The sequence below is a fragment of the Sinocyclocheilus anshuiensis genome, unplaced genomic scaffold (genome assembly GCF_001515605.1).
Source record: "Sinocyclocheilus anshuiensis isolate Anshui unplaced genomic scaffold, SAMN03320099.WGS_v1.1 scaffold222, whole genome shotgun sequence".
In the NCBI taxonomy this organism is placed as follows: Eukaryota; Metazoa; Chordata; class Actinopteri; order Cypriniformes; family Cyprinidae; genus Sinocyclocheilus; species Sinocyclocheilus anshuiensis.
In genome coordinates this window covers 149,363-172,086 of record NW_015542408.1, presented here as the reverse complement: position 1 = coordinate 172,086, position 22,724 = coordinate 149,363, and the positions used below count along the sequence as shown (strand labels likewise).

The 22,724-nt window shown below is 39.9% G+C and overlaps 1 protein-coding gene across 3 annotated transcripts in view; it reads left to right on the top strand.

Moving 5' to 3' along the window:
* Positions 1 to 412: 412 nt before the first annotated feature.
* LOC107693108 (forkhead box protein N3-like) overlaps positions 413 to 22,724 on the top strand; it is a 103,019-nt gene continuing 80,707 nt past the window's right edge. The window contains exon 1 of one of the 3 annotated variants that reach the window (XM_016492357.1): positions 413 to 586. The gene's annotated coding sequence lies outside the window, so the exon portion shown is untranslated. Of the gene's footprint in view, positions 587 to 634; positions 695 to 1,064; positions 1,191 to 22,724 lie in introns of those variants that run through there. The other 2 variants (XM_016492360.1, XM_016492361.1) reach the window with 2 other exon arrangements.

The following is a 22,724-nucleotide window of genomic DNA, read 5'->3' as shown; positions in this document are numbered from 1 at the left end:
TTGCACAAAAATAAAAGCTTAAAACAAGATACATTCACTTTAAGATATTTTTCAAGTATGTTTAGATATTTATACTGCAGACAACACAAGCATACTGAGTAAGAAAATTATATATATATATATTTATTTTTTCAGTTAGGTCAGTTTGTAAATTATCTTTCAACTATTATATTGTTTTCCAGGTAATGGATATCGAACAGCTCTCCATCTCTATCCATCTACAAATACCCCAGCAGTGGATCTGGCACAGCGCAGGACTTATCAGCCGTCTGTAGAATGTAGCCCTGGGTTACACATAAAACAATGGCATTCTTTCAGTTAACACCAGAGACACTAGGACCCAGCGAGTCTCTTCCCTCCTCATCAGGCTCCCTTAGTTCCAGAGCTCAGTGAGCGGTCTCGGAACAGAGTGCAAAGAGAGAGAGAGAACGAGGGAGGGAGAGAAAAAAGCCAAGTGAATGTTAGAGTCCACTGTGGTCACTGCTGAAATACTGAATCTGAGAGAAATGGAGGGATTAACCAGTCGGATTTAAAACTCTGGAGCTCATGTGGAGGCAGCCAATCAGGGGACGATCTGGATTAAAAGGTTTGTGTGTGATTGATCATTCTTGCTGTAATCTATCAGGGCTTTCTGTTTTGTCAGGAGTGTAAGAGCGTTTGCGGGCATATAGACGCCGCTGGGAGCTCCTGGCTGGTGAGTCTAGTTACGTGTGGGACATGTGCTACTTACGCCGGATGAAATATTGTGACAGCAGAGACAAGAAAGAGGGCACGCTCCTGACACTGAGTAATGGAAGTCGCTGCAGCTGTAAACAGTGCTGGAAGAGGTCTAGACCGTCTCTCGCTGAGCGTGCCTCGGGGGTCATTCCCTCGCTGTCCTAGTAGACCGGTTGATGTTTTTCTCAGTGCCGATGAAGCAACATCTCGCCCTCAGGGGGTAGGGCACTCTGTTCTGGTCGGCATTGTTTGTATTTGATGTTCTCAAGTTCAGCACCCAGGGTTCTGCGTGTGGAACTTTGCTCCGAGACTTGTCAACAAATGCGGTGTTAAATAAAGCAGCCACGAGTGAAGTTTGAATGTGCTCGCTGGGTGGAAAACAAGTCAGCGCAGGGAAGAAGTGAGCCACATTGCTCCAAACGATTCCACCCGCTTAAACCGAGGAGACAGAGAGACTACTGGGAAACTATGCAGTGAGCGCTTGTGTGTGTGTGTGTGTGTAGCGTTCTTCCTATAAACACACAAAAATGTGTTCCCATTCCTGTCTGCAAGGATAAACAGGCATATATTACTTTTTACTGTTGGTTCATTTCTAGTTTCCGCTGGGAAAACGAAGCTTTCTCATTGTAATCTGATAGTTTTAAGTTGCAGTTCTCCAGTTCAGCTGTCTTTTCTGTGCACAACAGCTGAAAGTCCTGTCCTAGATGCATGCTCCATGTCAGCTTTTTGCCTTGCAACTGTAATCCTGCATGCTCTCTGTTCATTTGGATTCATGAGCATTAAGTTCGGCTCATCCACAGTCTGCTGTTAAAACGAACCGCATGAGTGTGTTGGTACACAGCACATCCTGTGGATTTATTGTCATTAGAGCTGGACTCTGGTAACTCTGGCCGTTCTGCTGAGCTCTGAGCTTTCTGTGGTTGTCTGTCTGCAAGTCTCTTTACCACAGTGCTATAACAATTTCTTTCTGGGAATCCGAGATGCTGAGCTTGTGTGTTCCGCAAGAGTTTCCATTTTCGTCCTAAAAAATACTGAAATACCTTGATGGCATTGTCCTATTTGGAAAAAGCTTGTGGCGTGGAGGCTGTTTTGCTGGAAAAAAAATTAGCTCTAGGATTTATAACCTACTTTAGTCACTAGATGTTTCTATAAATATGTAGAGTGCAGTGAAGACAGTTTTGGGCTGTTTTATGCAAACCGGCCTGTCGTGCCGTGCTGTAAGTTTTCCCTGACCCTCTGTTTCCATGGCCCCCTCATGTGGCCGCTCTTCACTGCCTATAGCACGAGCTATCTCCGCCTATGAAAACACGGCGCGTGATTGGCTGATCCTGCAGATGCACAGGAAGTTCAGGGTTTCTAATAACCACCCAGAGACACAGTTACCATAGAGACAAAGATAAGCCCCCTTACTAAAAAAAAGGAAAAAAGCCTGCATGTCATCACAGCAGCCTGCAGAAAGCGTCTGCTCTCTCTCTCTCTCTCTCTCTCTCTCTCTCTCACTCTCACTCTCACTCTCACTTTCTCTCTCTCTTCTGCCAGTTCTCCTATTAGCAGCTGCTAAAACAGTACAGCACTTACCTTATGAAGGTTGCCTTCTCTCACCGCTCTTCAAATGCACGTGAGTTCTGCTTTGCTTTTTACAAACTTTCCTCAAATCCTTTATACGTCGTTACCGTGCTCATGCACTCACTCGTGTAAACTTCTGGTGAGCGCACCAGAACTGGAGGCTTTTAACAAATCTAAAGCATTGACCCGTGCCTAGAGGGCATGTTTGTGCTTTTGTGTGCACCCTTTCCCGTGGTTTACACAGACCGTAACGATGTCCGTCCGTCTGGCCAGAGGTATTTGTGGGATCTGATGTAATGACAGGCTGTGTGTAATGTTGATACCACTGGCTGCACGTTAATTGATTTCAGGAGTATTGTTGAGGCTGTTAAAACGCTGCGTCTCAGACCAAGAGCATTTGAAGGACTCGAGGCTACAGCCCACACTTTTAAGTCCGGTTCCTTGCAAACAGTTTTTAGCAAGCTTCTTCTGCAAGTTTTCCTCAACAGTTGGAGGGGAGGCTGTGGGGGCTGGGGTTGAGGAGCTGTTTCGTGTGATGTGCCGAAGGGAGGCAGAGCTGCCGGTGAAAGGGCTTCCTGTTGATGGGAGTCTTGTGTTATCTGAGGAAAGGGCCTGTTGGCAGGAAATGTGTCCGCCGCTTGTATTCTTTAAAGTAAGAGGATGTGTCGTGGATTGCTTGTTTCGTCTTCGGCAGGAGGTTTGGAGAGGGGAGGGAAATCGCTTTGCTCTGAACTTTTGTGAAATTCGATACATGTTGCCTTGACAATTTCTCCTCGGTTGGTGCACGCCGCCGTTGTCATCACGGCATGCGAACAAAGCCTCTTGAAAGATCCAATATCCTCGAGCAAAACTGTATGCCCCACCGTACACCCTTTCAAATTCAAATGCCATACAAATTCCTGCCCGGAAAGTGACTATTATAGTTCAGATTTGGTTGTCGGTGCAGTCTGAGCCGGTCTTAGAGGAGGGTTTAACCGTGTCCGTTTACACTCGTAGCATGGCAGACTCAATCTCTCATTTGGCACATTTGCATTTCAGGAGATTAAGCATCAGAAGTTTCCCAGTATGGTGGGTGACTGTTGGCCCGGGGCGTGCAGAGAGCTGGCATTATTCAAGCACGCTGGGCCGCGGGACGAGACTAGGGCGCCGTCCATCCGTCACAGTTGAGAGGTGAAGCTGGCTGCCGAGGAGGTCAAGGCGCTTTTTATTTTGAGGCAGTGGAGTGTGGGGCTCCTCAGCGGTGCACCTCGTCTTTTTTGTCTGTCTGAGATCTTGTAACAACAGCCAGTGGGTTGTCAACGGACCGAGTTTTGCGCCGCCCCTCATGAACATTAAACAGCACGGCAAATCGGAGACGAGCGCTCGACGAGGCAGAGAAATATGTCAAAACATCAGAGGAGTAGACAGGCAAAAAAACACCTGATGGGAAAGAATGGGAAATATGCATGATGGTTCAGATTCAGAGTTTCACTCAACGCTCTACTGTCACGCGCCTACTAGAGCGTAAAGTGAATACGGAAGAGGGTAGACTCAGATAGTCCTATTAAATGTTTTCGCTTGCGATTTGCGGCTGAATTCTCCAGGGCCGTTTCCTTGTGATGTGTAGCTCGGCAAACCGTTGGAGTCTGTGATAAAGGTCTCCAGTCAAAACGCATCTCCTCATCGGGTGTTCTGTCGCGTGTGACTGAAAGCGTCACGTCCTCAATCAAAATGAGGCCAGGGTCTTCACCCCTCTATGCTATCTCCCCTCTATCGCTCTCTCCCCCTGGTGACCTTCAAGCTTTTTATTTTATCTCTATCTTAGTGATTAAGTGTCTGGCATGCATGTGATGATGGTGGCAGCCTAATGAATGATAGACTTTTGGCAGCAGTACCTCTGGGAAGCACGTTTACCGCTTGCTGAGCGCTGGCTAAAAATGAGTGAGCTAAAAAGACATGTTTTGAATCTCACACTTGTCTAGTTTTAATCTAAAATGAACTCTATCCCCTTCAAGACCACTTTTTCTCTGGGTTTTGTTTCCTTTTTGCACAGTCTCCCCTTATTTTTGGTGCCTCTCTGGTTGCACAGGAGGGAAAAAATAACTGTAAATTTGATGTAAACACTTGGGATTCCAGCAGAGAAAAATGAGAAGTGTAGCTGCTGCTGAAATGGCTGGCCACTTAGATCCAGTGTGAGTGCACGACCGGCTCTCCAATGGACTGGAATTACAAGAGCACAATTGTCAGAGCTTTACGGAACATTTAGATCCTTTCAAAACTGTGTGTTTGTGAACACTTCACACTTTTTTTATAGCTTATAATTAATGCTAGGATTTTGTTCAAATCCCTAGAACTAAGTATTAACCTTTAGTGTGTATCTCGTTCCACAATGTTTTTGCTACAGGCATGAATCAAATTGTGTGGCTTTAAGGAGAAAAGAGATATTAAGGAGATATTATTTTTTCTAAGTGACATTCAACTTATGCCTGCTGCATGATAAAAAAAAAAGATAAAAAGCAAAAACATTGTTTTATATGGCTAGTGTGATCTGGTTTCAGTGTGTGTGTGTATGTACTGTGTATATATATATATATATATATAAAAGGGCTGTCACGATATTTGATTTTTCACACCACGGTTATTGTGGCCAAAAGAATTCACGATATCGATATATTGCGATATCTATAGAAACCTTGGGGAATCAGCCAAATTAATTTTTACTTTGTTTATTTAGGTTTTTTTTAATTTAGTAAACACAGGGCACATGCATTTTCACTTCTTCTTCCTCAGGTCACAGCTGACCTGAGACTCTGGCTTTACTTGTCTTCTTTGAAGCTCCCTATGAAATAACAAGAGAGAAAATACTGTCAAGTTCAACAGTATGATTAATAAATATTAACATCAAAACTGATACTTTAACCTGTTAACTTGCATACCCGTATTTTAATCTCTTTAACCTATAGTGGCCGGCACCAATGAAGTCATGCAGTTAATGCACTTTCTAAGAGTTTAAAGTAGCAATGTGGTCGCTCAGTTTTTCTAGATTTGTTTTAATCATGTAATAGATTTGAACGAAGAAATCAAGTGCTACGCACATGTATTGGCCATGACTTAATTGCAAATACAAATACAAAAATTAGACGAGTAAAGAAAACGTGGTACTTATTAAAAGAATCACCCCTTTATTTAAATATATCAACACAGGAAAACGCTGTTAACAGGTTAATGTAACGTTTCCCATTCCATGACTAGTAAAATAATGGAAACTTACTGTCTGTATAATATTGAACATGGTTCTTGACGCGCTGCGTCTTCTTCTTGATTGACAGGTGTCAGCATTAAGGCGCAATACTGCCACCTGGGAGGTCAACCAGGTACTGGCGCTGGAGTAGGCTATTTGCGTGTCATGTTATCATAAGTGTCCTGTTCATTTTAAATATTGTGGTTATCGCCAATTCCAGTATATCGTCACACCCTAAATTAACACGATATTTCATGATTTGAATATCATGGTTATCGTCAATACCAGTATATCGCGACACCCCTAAATATATATATATATATATATATATATATATATATATATATAAGGAGAGGAGAGATAGATATAGATAGGAGAGAGAGATATATATATATAAGGATATATATATTAGTGCTGTCAAATGATTAATCACAATTAATAGCATCCAAAATAAAAGTTTTTGTTTACATAATATATGCGCGTGTACTGTGTTTATTATTAATCGTTTGACAGCACTAATATATATATATATATATATATATATATATATATACACATATATATATACATACACACACACACACACACACACACATATAATAGGCCTATATATTATAATAATAATATAATACATAACACTCCGGTCTAAAATTTGCCACACTTTAAAATTTATCGCTGTTCCGCATTCCTAGTCTACAAATTAACTAACATGTCAAATCTTCAATTCGAATCTCTTTAAAAGATTTGATTCTTCTAAGATTCAACATTTGAATTATTAATAATTTAAAGTGAGGAGAAATCAGGCGTTTTTCCTCTGAATTGAAGCTCTGGTGGCTTTGTGTGTGTGTGTGTGGTGTGATGATAGTGAAGACGGACTGTGGTTCTGGGCCTATTGGATCAGTGTTGTTAAGAGGGCTTGCATTGTTCAAACTGATCCTATTGTCTCCTCTGTTCTGCAGGCATCAAGGGCATTGAGAACTCTGTCCATACAGCCAGTGGACACGGTCTGTTCCCGCTTACAGTGAGGGATGTTCGCCCAAGCACACAGGGACACTTGCTTTCTCAAACACAGATAAACGTACAGGTCATGTAGGAGTCAGCTTGAAGAGAAAATGTCGAGTTTAGCTGATTGAAACAGTCGGCATCGTTTTATGTAGTAGGAGTAAGTGGTTTTCGGATCTGTAGCCTTTAGAGGCGGTTTATTAACAGTACCGCACTTCCGCCGTGGGCTTCATACAAACCTGCTGAGTTTTCTGCTCATTTTAGACAACTCCCAGCGGAGCTGATTCCCTGATTGTTTGAGAAACCTGGCAAGTGCGAGTCACCTCAGAGTTCAGCTTGAACACATCCTCGCAGGCCGGCTCTCATTCGGAAAACTCAGGAGAATCAAGTAATTTCCATCTTCTCTTCCGATCTATCATCAGTGTCATATTTCATTGATATTGCTTTCATTTTTGTTCTGTCAGGGAGGGCACAGCCATGCTGTCGAGCATATAAACCACTGTATTTTACGGGGCTCTTGTACAGCGGGGTGGCTCTCAGCTTCATTTTCAGCTCACTATGGTTTGTATCATTCTCTCTATTCGTCACACGCACACACACACACACACACATCCTGTGCCCAATCACAAGCCCAAGGCAGAATGTGTCTTCAGTGAATGACTGTCACCTCTCAGTGTCAAAACACATTCAAAACATTGTTGACATCCAGGCACTGACTCTTTTTACTACTCAAGCAAAAGTGTTTTATCACGCCGAACGTTGAGGGTTTTTTGTCAACTTACTTTATTTATTTAGAGAGTGTAAATTCTTTGCTGGTGGCTTCCTCAAAGCTGCGCTACATTTGCTGCTTTTAATGTGCAAATCACCTCGTTCTGTGCCGCCACCACTTCCCACAGATGCCGAGCAACAACCAGTCCGCCTCTGCTTTCACGCTTACGCACTTTGCTCCCCCCCCGCCACTATAACACTTTTCTCTTTAGCTTTACTTAGCAGTGTGCCCCCAGTCCACTTGACCTGTTTTCACTCAATAACTGTTCATTTAGCCTGGAAAAAGGGACCGTTTCTAAAGTGGCATCCCGGCTCCTCAGGCTTTATGAACGAGCTCATCAAATGAAGAGGGGTTGTAGGAGTGTTAGTGACTCGTGGAAAGCCCTGAGCCTGGCCTGAGCCCTCATTAATGACTTTAGAGAAGCGGCCATCGCTGATGAGCCTAACCCCTCGAATTACTCCGCTTTTGTGCGAGCCAATGCATTGTAATGCTTGTTTGAGTTTAATGAAATGCCAGATGAGGGTCGGTTCTTGATTGGGAGAGGGCTTGGAGTGCTCTGGGAGTTTTTTTTTTTTCGGTTCGGTGGATTACGCAAGAGTGGTTTATTTTCTCAAGCGTCTGATTTTTTTGATGTGGTAGTAACACAGGCTGGCGGGTCGGCGCGGAGCCTGACAGTTTTGTGAACGGCACGAGGATAGGGGTCTGTTGACTGACACATCGCACTGAGACTTCTCCACTGGGGGTAACGCACCAGACCACACCAGAGGAGGGACAGTGCGACGTGGGGGAAGGAACATTGCACATTTGACAGCTCTTCTATTTTGCACTTCTAGTTTTTCTTTCTCCACCCACCACCCTCATCCTCCTCTTCCTCTCTTTTAGAATTTCTGTGCATCAGCACCTTCCCTAAGGTGGACGATCTAATCAGGACGGTATCTTTTCTCTCTCCTGCGGCAAGCTTTGCCTCGGCAGCACCTGTCAAACGCTCTCTGTCAGAGGGCAGAGTGACTTTGAAACCCTACTAATGACCCTAGATAGCTTTTCTCTCACGATCTCTTCCGCAGATCTTGAAGAAATGTGCTTCATCTTGCATACAGATGATTTGTCCGCTGGAAGTCATGGTTTTTTCTCTGATAATGTTGGAATTAAATGCTTCAAGGAGCATTTAAAATTAGCACTATTGTAACAGTCTTTTTCAGTGAGATGATACATGAGCAAAAAAAAAAATTTTTTTTTAAACTTACCATAATTATTTAAAAATGTAACTTTTTAAAATTTATCTATGTATTTTTTAATTTATGAATTTATTTAGCACTTTGATGTAAAAAAAAGTGTTTTTGGAGAAATTGTGGGGGAAAAATGTAATATTTTACTTTTTCTTGTATTCAAGAGGTATGGTGGTACACTCAATAACAACAGCAAGAGCAAGAGACATTTTTTGTGCTTCTACCAAATTCATGAAAAGGCTAACATTTTAAACCAAAAATTATCTAAAATATAAATATATATATAAAATATGTTTGTAACAAAGTTCGTAGTCCAGCCGCGGCGTACCTGGGGGTAAGGACAGAGAGACGAGGCGAGAGAAAAGGAGACGGAAGGATGAGGAGAGACAGAGGGGAGAAAGGGAAAAAATAAAATAAAATCGTTCCGGTGCCCAGACACACTGCCGCTCGGCCCTCCACCAGCTGGGTAAACTCTTCCGCGATGCCTGGCGGAGGCACTGGATAGCCCTCGGTGGACGGCCTGACACTCCTCCGCCACCCGGTGGATGGCGACGGGTCCTCCGGGTTCGGGCAGCCGGCAGGAGTCCCCCATTCCCTGCTCCTCCCCATCATGGCGGATGGCAGCAGGCTCCAGCCTCAGGCGAACGGCAGGCGAACGGCGGCGCCTCCTCCGCTCCCATACGGACGGCAGCCGTCCCTCCACAGCTCAGGCGGCCGGCAGCGAGTTCGTCCGCCCCCCCGGCAACTCACTCCAGCCCACCGCCTCGAGTGTCCACGGTGGCAGACTACTCCGCCATGCTCGATGGCGCCGCGGATTCACCACAGCGGCGAGGGATCTCGGGCAGCGTGTCCCTCCTTCCTCCCGGGTTTCGGCACCAATGTAACAAAGTTCGTAGTCACAGGAAGAATGAGGCGGGAACCGGCGAACATTTAAATACTTTAATAATAAAACAAACACAAAATGAAAGTAAAGCGGCAGCCCCTCGCGGACGACTGCCGCACACAAAACACAAAATAAAGTCCAGGCCTGGTCCTCTCTCCTCCAACACTGTCGTCACTCCTCCTTTTATCCTTCCAGAGCTCCTCCGTGGGACTCGAGACCAGTGAGTGGCGCAGGTGTCATGCATTAGCATTTACTCCACCGGCCTCGCTCCGTTCCCACGGCTCTTGGCCCCGCCCCTCTCGTCACAATGTTATTTTAAAATAGTTTAATACCTTTTTTCACTCAAAAATCGTAGGTGACGTGACGTAGTTGATTCTAAAATGATCATTGTCTTCCAAATAGCTGGCTTCATGTTCTCATGTTTTTGGTAGCAACACAAAAATGCCTCTGAAGTCACTCTTGCATTTTAGTGTGCTTTAAGCATGTTTGCCACTATCCCAGCTGGAGTGCAGTTTTCCCGTTCCCTGTGTTGCCATGACATTATAAACAAGAACAAACTTTGGGCTTGTGACAGTCAGCCTCCGCCAGTGTTTGCTAAAGATAAGTGAAAGAGCCACAGGTCTTCAGATGCCTCGACAACACACGCCAAAGGGAAAATAAAGAGACGGACCTCTGGCCAGCCATTGTCTGTTTGGAATGTAGATTCGTTCCCCTCTCTGCAAACACTTTCCACGCCAGAGCACTACGTGAAAGCGCTCCCTCATGCTATGTTTTTTTTTAACTCGATTATCAAAAGAAAACCGCCCTTCCACGGCCATCAGGCTGCATTGTCCTAGCGGTTTGTCATATTTTTCCAGGCCGAAACAAATTAAATTGGAAATCTAATTCTGTTTGTGAGGGAGCTGATTAGCAGGGCAGCGTTTCACTGGGGACAGTTTATGGTGTGGTAATGGAATGACATGTATAAATTTGTCTGACACAGATATTAAGTGAACCGGAGCACAATAAACATTGCCATCTCGTCTCCTTTCAGTTTATACCCTTCACCTTGCTCTGGAAGGTTAAGACTCTTGGTTTAGTGGTTGTGTGTAGAACGGGCAGAAATTAACTGATATTTGCCCCCTAGAGTTGATTTCCAGGGGCATTTTTTTACTGTATATTTGCTGTCTTTTGTCAAATATTTAAATTTAACCAGTTACTTCAGTCAATCAGAATTCTATAGACTGTTACCAAAAAAAAATTTTTATCAACATCAACAAAATCCATCTTTACACTGCAGAGGTAAAACAGAAACTGCCTCTGACATGGCATTCATGTTTATTTTCTGTTTAATGCTGCTTAAAGGTGCATGTATTTACACAGCAAATGCATAATGTAAATAGCCTACTGTACACAAAGTATGTAAATTATAACATAAAACATAAACCTATTACAGGTTAGGCCTGTAATATTATGACAAAAATCATTATTGCTCTTGATATTGTAATAATGATTAAGATTTTTGTGTTTGGGGAAATGGCATGCCATTAATGAGTTAGTTTATTACTTTTTATGCATTAGAAAATTGAGACTTCACATTAGTTATTTTAGTAGCATGAAAAAAAACAGTTATTCAAACTGGGAGTAAATTGTATCAGAATCAGAATCAGAAGAGCTTTATTACCAAGTATGTTTACACACACAAGGAATTTGACTTGACGACAGGAGCTTCCAGTGTAGAAGAAAGTACAAACATAGTGCAGACATACATGATAGTGCAGACATACATAGGAATAACACAGTAGGGACGTAATATAACACTAATATAATAAAAAAAGAAAAATTAGAAAAATGTAATAATGTGCTATATACAGAAATAGAAGTATAGGAAAAAATTAATTGTTTAGATAAATGTACAGATATGTTTATTAGTGTGCAGATGTTATTTACAAAGTGTGCAGCGCGTTTGAACAACACAGCTGTACCTCCGACTAGAATGTCCAACAAAACGTCCGAATAATCAAAAACCGGAAAAATGTTGTCTGGGATGTGCTGCTTAATGTTAAGGAGTTCGTCTCTGGTAAAACTTATAGAAGAAGAAATGGAAAACAGAAAAAACAGAAAACAGGAAAAAACATCACTGAAGCAGGTCATGACTCCAGTCTAGCGTAAGTTATGCACTCTCACAAAAACCCCTATTACAAATACTGAACCTGTCTACACTGCAAAATGAATTTCGTACTGACATTTTTGCAGTTTCTGCGTGTGCTGAACAAAACTCCAGCATTTTCAGTGGTGATTGGCCATTGCATTCATGCGTTCAACAGAAACTTGTGTAATTTGGTTATAATACTCAACACTGCAAAGAAAAAAATGCGTAAAAAGAAATCTGATGCAATCTAAATGTAATGCAGCACTCAACACATTTATGTTCACGTTTCACTTTAATCGCGACAACTATAATAGAATTGTACAGGGGCATTTTCTGCCACCTTATCTTAAATTTTGTTCATTTTGGTGGCATTTTTGGTTATAATACTACAACACTGCAAAGAAAAAAAATGCTAAAAAAGAAATCTAATGCAATGTGTAATGCTGCAATCTAAATGTAATGCCGCAATCAACACATTTATGTTCACGTTTCACTTTCAACCATAATTTAATTGTACAGGGGCATTTTTTGCCACCTTATCTGAAATTTTGTTCATTTTGGTGGCATTTTTGCCCAAAACCCCTTTTAATTTCCGACCCTGGTATTGAAACAAGCAGTTGTACCTCAAGGTTACGCCAAGGCCGCAGAATGTTCTCCCTGACGTCGCGTGGGCTGCCCCAGCACTAATTCTGCGAGGATCCCGTGTTTTTCCTTCAGAGTGATGGGATAGGGAGATATCCATGTTTTTGGTCCGTGGCTGTGCAATATTAACCTCAGCTCTAATTGCCTGTGTCAGCTGTGGGCAGGGATAGCGAGGCGTGATAACTTAATGCTCCAGCCCCGGATCCTGCTTACTCAAGCATGGCATGTGTTTTCCTGCGCCTTTCCTAGCCCAGGACAACGGCACGCTACAGAAATCTAAACAAGATGTATGCTCTGCCTGCATCCCGTGCGCGCTCCTAAATAGTTTGTCACTGCCGCTTTAGAATTGGATGTGAACCGTGCGCTCCTGGGGATGTGGCTGAGATGAAAACTCATCTGGATGTAAACATATGGTAGGCAGTTAAGTGTGATAGGTGAGTTGGTGGTTAATTAGCAGAGCATAGCGACGGAGACTGTGTGTTATCGTGGCCTCGGCCTCATGCCTTTTGTTTATCTGGCACGCGGTCAGGCTGCAGCTGCGTCGGCCCAAGCCGATGTGTGTGTGCTCACACCTGCCCGCTCCTCACCCGCTAATCAGAGCAGATTACACTCCGCAATTAGTCTCCGAACAGCTCATCACACCACACCAAGACCAGAGCTCTCATCTCCTCAAAATCAGCCGCACTTGGCAGCAAAAGGCAACTGCCGAATGTATAAGATCTCTCAGCCTGCAGAGCAAGGAAAGAGAGATCTTAGGAAAGGTAACTCTCATTTCCCTGTCTTCTCTTGCCAGCGACACATTCTACATCTGTTAACCGTGCCTGCTGTTTATGCTCGAATATGTGTTTATGGAGGGGGGTTTTATACGCCTGTGTGTCCTCCGCTCCTCGCAGGGCCCGTTAATCTGTCAAGATCAAATAAAAGTCGTCAGAGATGATAAATCCTGCTTGAGACCATCAGCTTGAGACCCCAAGCTTCGCCGTTGCTAGGCAACTGTGTCAGAAGAGCATTGTCAGATTGCGTGGCTCCACTTTTCTGCCAAAGCTTTGGCAGAAGGTACAAACACCTGACTCCCTCAGATTAGGCAGCCTTTAAGGAAGTGTGCGCCTGCCACTGATCAAACTCTGGCTCCCGCTGATGTGCATGTGAGTGAGGCAGAGAGAGATTGAGAAGAACAGGATATATATTTTGATTACCTCTATCTGTCTCCTGCTCAGGTTTGAGAAGGATTCATGCTCTCTGTAGATTAAAGATTTAAGTCTAGATTCAGGACATGAAAAAGTCACTGAAAGTTTCTGAAATAAGTCTCTTATGCTTACCTAGACTGCATTTATTTGAGCAAAAATACAGTAAAAACTGTGATAAATTATTATAATTTCAAATAATTTAATTCTGTGATGACAAAGCTGAATTTTCAGCATCATTACTCTAGTCCTCGGTGTCACATGATCTTTCAGAAATCATTCTGATATGCTGATTTGGTGCTCAAGAAACGTTTCTTATCCTCAATGTTGAAAAACTGTTTTTGTTGAAACCATAATACATTTTTCAAGATGCTTTGATGAATAGAAAGTTCAAAGGACATAATTTATTTGAAATATAAATATTTCATTAACATTATAAATGTCTTTACTGACACTTTTGATCAACTGAATGCATCTTTAATGCATATTAATTTCTTTTTTTAATCATACCGTCTTCTTTCATACTTTTACTTTTTCTTGTTTTATCCATATTTTATTCCCTGTTTACACAATGATGGAGACACTCAACATTTAAAGACTGAGATACACTCTAAATTATTGAGATTGGAAGAAATTAGGGTTTTAATGAGTCAGATTCTCATTTATTTGAATGATTTCAACTTATTAATGATTTAATTGATGATTATTTTGTCCTTGATGTAGTTTTAGTAGTGGTGTTGTGGCACTGTCAGAATATTTTAATAAGTTGTTCCACATTGGCGGCACGCTGGGAAACTGGAGTACTGCCTCCAGCACTGCAGACATCACAGTAGGCCTGTATTAAGGTAAATTTGTGCAGTTATTGCTGTTTTATAGTAAATCGTGCTGCCATACATTGGGCTATGTAAATGAAGTGTATGATGAACTTGTGTAATCTTACTCTTTCTCTTTCTACATTCACCTTTTATGAAGGTTTTTTAACAGTCCTTTTCAGAAGAATATCTGGAGTATCAGTTAACCAGTTTATCAGTTGCCCATATTTCGGTCTTTTTTGATAAACAGATCTGTAAAAGCAGAATGCAGTGCTCAGTCTGAATAAAATGCACAGATGAACGTCTTGTGCTGGTTTCATTTTCCACGAGAATCTATGGACGAGGGCCTTGAGTTGAGCGTTGAATTATTAGTATCATGGATTGTCTGTTCACTACATGGCAGCTGTTTCCTATAATTCCTGCATTCATGAAATGCTTGTGTTTTGCAAATGACAGCTGGGTTCATTTGTATTTTCACCTGGGTCAAATTTTAGTTTCCGCCACGGGCACAATTTCCATTTAATAATGCCACACTGCTAAAAATATAGGGGGAAAAAAACTGTTGACACAAGTATTTACAATTTAATGGTGTTCACCTTTGCACATGTGCTGTTTAATTGAGGAATAAATAATTTGCAACCATTTAACCTTAACTGCAAATCAAATGCAATGAATAATATTTTAATTATGCTGTGCCAGCACTACCGGCGCATGAGTATTTGTGCGTGCACATTTTTATGCGTGTGTGATTTTTGACTGCCTAAATTTAGTGGTGCAGAGTTTTACTATCCCCATTAAGGGCTGTATGTATCCTTTACAGATGAACAGTGACGCTCATGCTAAGATCAGCCGTCAGTGCACAAAAATATATCTCACAAAAATACACTATATACTTGAGATGACCTCACTTAGACTTTTTTTTTTTTTAACTCCAAAATTTACTCTCTTTCTCTATATCTGAATGTTTGGGATCATTATTACAAGATTTTTTGTTTGGTTGTTTTAATGAGGCTTCTTTCAATTTTATCTAATCTATATATATATATATATATATATATATATATATCCCTGCTCTTATTTTCCATGATTAATCAGAAAGGCAATTGTCAATTTTCTCCAACTCTGACCACCTTAAATATGTTTAATAAGATATTAATCAATAATCCTGATGGATAAAATCAAGTCTCACTCTGCATTATTGTCCAATTAATTCAGTTTATTCACAATATTTAAATGCCACTTCATGTTATCTTTAAATAACGGTAAGAATTTGTCAACTATCAAACTTCTCAACTGTTAAAAAGGTCAATCTGTAAGCATGTGTGTAGTATGAATACAGTTTGAATATACTACCTCAGCAGTGATGTGTTGTCATTTGACCTACTACAACGTCAGCCATGTTACTGTTGCCAATGATGACTCCTCCCCTGTAGCCTTATGGGATAGGAAAGTGGATACCAGAACATTTTTCTCCTTTTGCATACTGTAAAGAAGTAGGCATATTCAGATACAAGGACACCTTTTGACATTATTAGATTTAAAAATGACATTATTTCCCTCTTTTGTTGGCCTTTTTTACAAGTCTTTTCACTATATTTGTGAGGACATTTTCATACATTTGCTCTTTACAAGCATTGTGAAATGTAGACAAGCACGTAAACACTCAAATGACCTCTTTCTCAAGGCTGCTTACCACAACATAACAGATCTTGTTTTATATGAAAGCTGAATGAATGTGGAGTGATCATGTTTGAAAGGAGAGCAGATCAAATGAGCAGGAGAGCTTAAGAATCTCGCTCACATGCTTTCACTGACCCCGTTATCACTGAGACGGCTTTGTTTAGCGCTGATCTGGACCCTCTTCCTCTGGTTATAACTGTACCATGAGCTTAATTCAGGAGCGCCGCCTGCCACAATGATGAATGATAGCTTATCTCCGTGACCACATTTGACCTCTGGAGGTGTGTGCTTGTGTGAGAGCGCGGGTCAGGTTTTGTCGACACTGCAGGGGCCGGCGAATGACCCAATAAAGAAAATGGCTCAATTAATATACAAAATATGTCTTAAAGTAAATGCAAGGTTTTTGCGTGGGTTTGGTTTAGGTTAACAGGATAGAAAGTCTCATTAGCTCAGTATAAAACTAATGGAAAGTGCTCAACATGATTGAAAGGTGTAGGTGTTTGTATGTATTAGGGCTGGGTAAAAAAATATAGCTTTTTCGATTTTAATTATTTCGCATTTTTATTAAACAATATAAGTTCTAAAATCCCAAGAATCAATTAGTCTTGCCTGTTTTGAACGGAACATTGTAGCGCGCCTCCCATTCAATAAATCGCAAAATATGCTTTGTTATTTGTTACTTCTAATATGAAACAGTCTCAGATTTCAAATTCTGTACATTTTATTACAATATTTAAACAATAAATAGCATTTTGGTGCTGTTTGATGTGGAGCGGCAGTGCAAAACGCATGTGAACTGATCATCTCCTCCACTTTAATACCAGTTACAACGCAAAATAAACATGAGTAAACATCCGAAGGTATGTTAAAAGAAAGAGTACAACTTACTGAAATCCGTATCCTGTCTCATGTATTCACTCAATTATTGTTTCAACCACGGAAAGACGTCAGTGAAACAGCTTGTAAACAATATCATGTAACATCACATTTATCTCAGAAAAAAACATATTCGGTGTCCATAAACTTGTTAGTCAGCTAGAAAAATAAACTCTAGAGAGGAGCATTTTGCTAACATATAACATATTCATTATAATTTTTACTATTCGTCAATATTTTATTTTAAATAAATCTGTTAAGTTGTTATGACAGCCACCATTTAAATGTTTATTTTGGAATAGAACTATAATTATGTAATTTAAAATTAATTAGTGTTATAGGGTTAGGGTTAGGGTTACTAACTTTAATGTTATAAACACCTAATTGAGTGTAATTAAAGTGTTTGTATGCAAATCAGCTAATTTTAAGCTGATTTTAATGTAGTACCAACTGACTCTCATGTATATTTTACAGCATTAGATGAGATTTTTTTTTCTTGAGAAAATTTGTCATGTACTGTAACTGTTATATATCCAAAACAATCAATATTAAAGCGAATTGAAATAGAAATCGAAATGAACTGCAAGATTGTGAAGCATAATCGAATGGAATTGAATTGAAACCTAGCCCTTGAATATATCTTGACTATAATGTTGTTAATTGGCATTAACGTGTATGTTTTGTTTCTGTTTATGTCCTTGTTTGTCACTGTGGAAGAGGATGCTGGGTGATTAGAGGTGGATCCTGAGGTACAGGAGACGGTATTATCATCGGTGCGTGAATGAACGTTTCTGATCCAGGCTTGGTGATTAAAGATTAAGACTGCTTTACAACCTCATCTAGCAGGATTTCTGCAGAAAGTCGGGAATCTGTTTCCTGGGCCGTGATGTGTGATGATATGTGAATAATGCATGTGTGTGTGAGTTGTGTCCTACACTGAACTGTGATTTACTGAGTAGATGGTCTCTCTCTTTCCCTTGAAGGACTTCAACATCACCTTGGTCCTTCTCTCAGTCCAGTGCTCGCTCCGATAACATCAGTCTCCACTAAGGCAGGCTTATCACTGAGCCAGGCCTGCCATTGTGTTTACGGCTGTGCTTTGAATCAGTAAGACCCCTCTAATATATATCTGCAGGGCTCGTAAAGGAGCCGGTGTATAGCTTTTATTGACTCCTCTGGAAGACATTGGAGACGTAGATCAAAAGGAATGGGCTCCGAAATGCTTGCGGTTGGGGACGAATATACTTTCATTTAAGAACGAGCTGTTTGCGTGCTGTCTTCCCCTTTGAGTAGTACATGTGGAAAAAGGACGCTATGTCTGTGCAGTTGCTGTTTGTTTTAGAGTCAATTGCTTTGCTCCGAAACCTAGTGAGGCAGCATATTAAGGCGAAGTTTGTTCCAAAACGTAGTGGATCCTAAATTAACTTGTTTTAGTCAAATTCTAAGGTTGCAGCGCATGTATTGTTCACAGAGGATGCAATGTCAGTATGCATTGCAATAAGTTGAGTGCATGGAGAAAAAAATAATCAATAGAAAGAATAATAAGAAACTTATATTTTCTGCAATACTTAAAGTATCTATACAAATATATCAGTGTAATTACTTTTTTCACCCAGATTTTATGTATTCTTATGCTTATGAGACCATGTTTCAAATGGCACATCTCATTATATATATATATTTCACTTTTTTTTTTTTGAAATATATCTATTTTATATTTATATTTTTATATTTAAGTTTTTTTTTTTTTTACTTTTTGCTTTTATTTATAGGACAGTCGAGTGTACACAGAAAAGGGGTGCAGGAGGAGGAGTGGCATCGGAACCAGTGCTATTTTAGTATTATTTATATAGTTTTGTTAATATTTAGAATTAGCTTTTATATTTCATATTTTCAATATAATTTTCAAAATAATTTATATTTTCATTTTAATTGTAGTTTAAATTTTAGTAATTTTATTGTGTGCTGTCATTTCTTAGTTTTTGTAAAAAAAAAAAAAAAAATTATAATAATTAAAAAATATTTCAGTTAATAATTTTAGTACTTCAGCTTAAATTTATTACAATTATTTGCCAAGGTAACAATTCAAATTTTAGTTTAGTTTAGTTTTTTTAAATAAAATAAAACTGAAATAAAATAATATTTGTTAATAGTTTAAGGTTTTAGTTAATGATAACACTGACCTGAACATGACCCAGGCCATTAGTTAGCCAAAACCTATTTAAATTGAAACCCCGTTGAGTCTTCCATGAGGATCTGTGAGGAGTGAAATCTTTTTTGGTTGATGAAGATGATTCCAAATAAGTCACAAGATTTCATGATGCATTGAGGAAGCTCAGTACGGTTTGGAAGAGTACTTATGTTTCTGTTTATGGTGCACTGTATAGCTGCTGCTCTCTCTCTCTCTCTCGGTCTGGTAATAAATGCTCCCGCTGCAGGCTCCCAGAGGTAGTCAGACTGGAACAATTATAATCTTCCCAGTGCACCCGAGACCGCGGCCCCTCCCGCATGTAACACCATTAATTGCATTGTTACTTGTTATTGTACTGAATGGCACTGCCGTCTTGAGTGCTGTTTACTAATGAAACGCGTTGCAGTGAGACAGTTTGTGCCCGTTTAACGTGGCTATTAAACCTAAAGCAGCCATACTCTGATCCCTCGCTCCTTTTGGGATTGAAGAAAAAGAAAGAAAGAAAAACTACAACTGAAGAGTTCCCATGAGGCGCACCTTCATTAGGAGCCTGTTAGAGTGGCCTGAGTGAACAGGAAGAAGTTTCCTTTCCCCCGCCAGCACATACCCTCTTAAAAATGAAGGTTCTTCAGTGGTTCATTGCATAGCACTTTAGCTTCAGTAAAGAACCATTTTTTGCTGTATAGTAAGGTTGTTGTGGTACTACAGCACTTCAGTTGTCAATACTGTAATTGTACAATTCTCAATATCACAGTGGCAATGAATATTCCGTTCAGTTGAATTAACATTTATATCTATAGTGCTTTTCACAGTACGTAGTGTTTCAAAGCAGCTTTACAGATTTTTTTCTTGCTTCGTTTCTGCAGATAAGAGGATTTGTTATCAGAGGTGACTGTAAAAGGTGAGGTGACAAAAGTAATATTCATATGATAGAATTGAAAATGAAAGCAATGAATACATGTCAATATGCTATTGAGCAAACTTTTTATTTAAAATGTTAGTATTCATTTAAATATCAACATTAAATTTCAAATATTTCATTAGGCAAGTAGTTTATTCACTAATAATAAATAAAGAAATAATGCACTACGACAAATATAAACAATAAAGCAAGATAATAATTAATGTACACCGTGGCTAAAGTTTTAAATGTGGGAATGGAAAAAGCTATCAAATTTGTGTGACTAAATGTAACTATTTAAATTATTATTAGCATGATTGGTAGATATGATAAAATAATGATTTTTCTTGAAGCTTTACTTTTTTTTTTGTATGCAGCCCAATATATTTTATTTTATTTATTTATTTATTTATTTGTTATTCAGGTAACTGACTGTCTGTACATGAATATTCTAGCAAGATTTTTTGTTCAATAATGCATTTGAACGTTGAAAGTTTTGGTCACTCACCTGTCAGTCAACTTTTTTAAGTTTCTTTTTTCATAGAAGTGTTTTGGTTTCTGGATTCTAACTACCAGCAATAGCTTTCTTAAAAAAAAGAAGAAGTTGTTCTTTTAAGAGCTTAAAACCTTCTTCAGTGACATCAGGCTAGTCAGACCCTTTTTGTTTCTAACCTTTAGTATTTTCTGTAGGTCTTTCTAAATTTTTTTATCCGATTGTGGCCTGCTGATCAGCTGAATTGAGTGGTTTGGGTGAGCAGCAGCGTCTTAATTTTCATTAAGTGCCCTCTCCCCTTGAGGCCCTGCATCCTTGGTTTCCCTTGTCACCAATACACTGGCAAATTCAATTTCCTGTCTCGCGGGTGTTCTCCGCAGGCCCTGAGCCGACGCTCGCAACAACAGGGACTTACTCCATCATACCGCAGCCCCAGGTTGAACGTGGTGACTAGGATACAGTTACCCATCATCCTCCTGTGTTTCCTGTTGAGATATGCCTGTACATGTGTTGGAGAGTTTTGCGGACGTTTTTCTCTGCTCGCGCCTCTGTCATTGGGATTAGATTAGCCTGTACTCTCATGCCTGGATGCTTTGCTGTATTAGCTGAGCCCCAGCAGGGCAGTGGTATTCATGGGGAGATGGCCGGTTTCTACAATAGAGATAAAGCTGCTGGATTTCAAATCACACTATGCTCACTGACCTTCTGTGAAATGTTAAACCTCAGCCCAACTCGACCGCCGCACAATCTCACCGTCTGGCAAGCACCACGGAGAAGATAGAAACCTATGGGAGGAGAATTCTGAGGGAATTTGAATGTCAAGGTGTGTGTCTATGTGTGTCCACATGGTTTAAAAGCTCTGGGTCCATTTGATTTGCGGTGTGATAAAAGCGGGCTCTGCGGTGTAGTGGGTCATATGCATCAACGCAGCAGTTCTGTCAGATTCACTATCATCGAATGCGGTTCATCTCTGCCGGCTTGGGAGCTGCAGCCATTCTGATTTTAGCACCGTTTGTCCCCTCCGGCCCCACACAGGCCTGTCCTGGGTGGTGGTTGCTTAATGGTTGTGGATCGTAACTGCTGTCAGAAAGGTCTCTGGTTTAATTCGAAGTAGAAGCTGAAATCATTGCCCTGCATGGGTTTTCCAGTTGCTGATGTTGTTGGTGCTGATACAGTATGTGTATATATATGTGTGTATGTGTGTGTGTGTGTGTGTATTTTCTTCAGATTTTCTTGTTTATTTTTTAATATTATATATGTTTTATATATTACACACACACACACACACAAAAGTAAAAAAAAATATATAAAAGATTATTAAAAATGTATTTTTAATGTGTAAAATGCAAAACAATCTTTTATAAAATCCATTATGAAACTAATTAACAATACACATTGTATATACAAACACACACACGTGTATAATTTACATTATATAATGTAATTTACAGTCTATACTGTGTAAATGTTAATATTACATAGATGCAAACTCCTCACCTTTCAGTGACAACTCACTTTTTTAAAAATCAAAATATGTCACCTATGAGATTTGCTTTGATCCAATGAGAAAGTGTTTTTATGAAGAGGGGGGGTCTTGCAATGGGGGGTCTTACAAGGGTACTTGTGATCTTACTTTTTTTAAAAATCAAAATATGTCACCTATGAGATTTGCTTTGATCCAATGAGAAAGTGTTTTTATGAAGAGGGGGGGTCTTGCAATGGGGGATCTTAGAATTGTTCTTGTGATCTTACTAGGGTAAATAAAGAACTGTTGTTTCAATAAGTTTTGTATAGTATTTTCTTTACTCTACATCAAAAACTATGTCTAAAAAGGGTAATATTTGATGTATTTGAGGTCTGAGATGTGGGAACGGTGAAGAGAGAGGGCAAACAATTTGCATGTTAGGTCAGCATCGCCGTCTAATCAGCCAATATTGTCTTAAATAGACTGCATAGCACTTCATCTTTTATAACAACATTTGGATTTTGACCAAATATATTAAAATATCTTGATTTTGTAAAATGTTGCAACAAGATGTTTTTTTTGTGTGTGTGTGAAAAATAATGGTTTTGGACATGTAAGGTAATAATAATAATTAAAAAAAAAACTTAAAGTAACTACAAAAGAGCATGTAAAGCAAAAATCTTAAAAATAAATTACACATGGAGCATGCCCCTGATCCTCACAATGTTCTCACCTTTTTTTCCCCTTACCTGTTTGCATCTCTGATATTATATTTATAAATTTATGACATTTACACACACACACACACACACACACACACACACATATATATAATATACACACATATTATTTAATATATGATACTATTAGTATATACAGTGGTGTGAAAAAGTGTTGGCCCCCTTCCTGATTTCTTATTTTTTTGCATGTTTGTCACACTTTAATGTTTCAGATCATCAAACAAAT